The sequence below is a fragment of the Aegilops tauschii genome, chromosome 5 (genome assembly GCF_002575655.3).
Source record: "Aegilops tauschii subsp. strangulata cultivar AL8/78 chromosome 5, Aet v6.0, whole genome shotgun sequence".
NCBI classification, from domain to species: Eukaryota; Viridiplantae; Streptophyta; class Magnoliopsida; order Poales; family Poaceae; genus Aegilops; species Aegilops tauschii.
Genome location: NC_053039.3, coordinates 372,683,523 through 372,685,977, shown reverse-complemented (window position 1 = coordinate 372,685,977; position 2,455 = coordinate 372,683,523). Strand labels below are relative to the sequence as shown.

Genomic DNA, 2,455 nt, shown 5'->3' with positions numbered 1-2,455 from the left:
TTCTCATGGATGAACTCGATGAGCGCGCTTTCCTATTTCGGATCCAGATTAGCACTGATGCTGAACTGGTTGGATGAATCACGAGGAACGAAATCAACCAGCTTGGTATCATCTGCCGACATAAACTTCAAGACCGGGTCATGCTCCGTAGTTGGCTTTTTCAAAGATGTCATATCTGCCGGGTCAACATTGTTCTTATAACACTTCAATTCCTCTGTTGCACAAACAGACTCAGCATAAGCAGCGTCACCTTCTTCACACTCTAAAGCTATCTTCCGGCTTCCATGCACCATGATGGTTCCCTTGTAACCCGGCATCTTGAGCTGCAGATAAACATAACAAGGCCTTGCCATGAACTTAGCATAAGCCGGCCGTTCGAACAGAGCATGATAAGAGCATCTCCAATAGATGGTCCAAAATTTGGCGGTCCAAAACCGGAGATGTAAAATTTGGACCGTCAAAAAGTGCGTTTTGGAGCTCCGAAAAAAGCTCAACTCCAACAAATGGTCCAAATTGATGGTCCAAAAGAGCAACTCCAATACATGGTCCAGAATGAAGATGTAAAACGACATACTACTAGTCCATTCAACATAGTTCAAACATCAAATTCAACATAGTTTCATACATCAACTTCAACTACTACTTATTCAAACTACTAGATAAACTACTCCTCATCGGAGCTACGGAACTGCTCCCAGAACTCCTCCTTCATCGGGTCGTCGCACCCCTCCTCCTCCTCCTCCTCCGAGAAGTCTTCCCAGTCCTCCTCGGAAGAGGGCTCGATGGGGATCACCGTCGAGGGACCGGCGTCATCCTCCTTCGGCCCCTTCTTCTGCTGCGCCTCACGCTTCCAGTAGTACTCCATCTCGGCCTGGACGTACTCCGGATGCTCCCGAGAAAACCTCACCATCGCCTCCTCATCGGTCTCGCCAGCACTGACGACAACCAACGGCTTCTTCGTCTTCTTCTTCTTCCTCGTGATCTCCTTCATGTTGATGCCCTGCGGCACAAGCATCTCCGCTTCCGCCCGACTCTCGATCTCTGGAAAGTTGAGGTGCGACCGAGGCCTCTCGGCACGCCACGTCGTAGGCACGCGTGGCCTCGTGGGCGGAGGGGTACGTGCCGATCCACCAACGCCTTCCGGCGTCGGAGAACTCCACACCCCAGTTGCCAGAGGGCTTCTGCCTCACGCTGAAGAAGCCCGACTTGCCCTTCGGCATCTTCTTCGGCGCCATCAGAGAGCGGTGGCGGGCGGGGCGGTGGCGGACGGAGCCAGGCGGGGCGGCGGGCGGGGCGGTGGCGGAGCTGCGGGATGGAGCTGCGGGCGGCGGGCGGGACGGCGGGCGGGGCGGTGGCGGAGCTGCGGGGCGGCGGTGGCGGGCGGGGCGGTGGCGGACGGAGCCAGGCGGGGCGGATCTGCGGGGCGGCGACGGCGTGCGGGGCGGAGCTGCAGGGCGGCGGTGGCAGGCGGGGCGGTGGCGGAGTTGCGGGACGGCGGGCTACGGGGCGGAGCTGCGGGGCGGGCGGGCGGCGACGCGGCGTGGAAACAGCGGCGGGCGGCGGGGCCAAATCCGCAGCGGGCGGGCAGCAGGGCGGCGTGGAAACAGCGGCGGGGGCCGGGATGGTGCCGGATCTGATGCGGGCGGCGTGCGGCGGGGCGGCGGCGGGGTGTGGAGGCGGCGGGGCGGTGGCGGACGGGCGGGAGGTCGTGGGTGGGCGGGCGGGAACGGAAATGAAGTGGCGGTTGGGCGTTCGCGGGCGGCGGCTGGTTTTGGACCAGATGCATCTCATGATGTATATTTGCATCGCAAGGTGTTGCATTTTACATCACGAGGAGGCCGCGGTCCAATTTTTTTGCATATGGACCATCTGTTGGAGCAGCGTTTGTTGCCCCAGACGGTCCAAAAGTTAGTTGTTTTTACATTTGGATCATCTATTGGAGATGCTCTAAGGGCTTTTGATTTTCACCACTTCAAAGGTCAATGTCTCTGACCTAGAGTCATGATCATCTCCAAAAGAAACTTCCAGAGCTATCTTACCAACCGGGTATGCCGACTTACCGGGCACCACGCCGTGAAAAACAGTGTTCGACGGCTTCAGATTCTTATTAGTCTACCCCATGCAACGGAAAGTTTCATAATAAAGGATATTGATGCTGCTACCTCCATCCATGAGTACCTTAGTGAACTTATATCCTCTGACCTGAGGTGCGACCACCAAAGCCAAGTGACACGGATTATCAACCCGGGGCGGGTGATCTTCCCGACTCCACAAAATGGGCTGCTCAGACCAGCGCAAGTAACGGGGAACTGCTGGCTCAACTGCGTTCACCGCCCTTTTAAGGAGCTTCTGATCCCGCTTGCATAAACTTGTGGTGAAGACGTGGTACTGCCCGCTACTCAATTGCTTCGGGTTACTCTGATACCCAGATTGTTGCTGCTGATTCCCTTGACAT

General features: G+C 57.1%; 1 pseudogene; it reads right to left on the bottom strand.

Moving 5' to 3' along the window:
- Nucleotides 1–664: 664 nt before the first annotated feature.
- On the bottom strand, nucleotides 665–1,235 carry LOC141022395 (uncharacterized; annotated as a pseudogene).
- Between the last annotated feature and the right edge of the window lie 1,220 nt (nucleotides 1,236–2,455).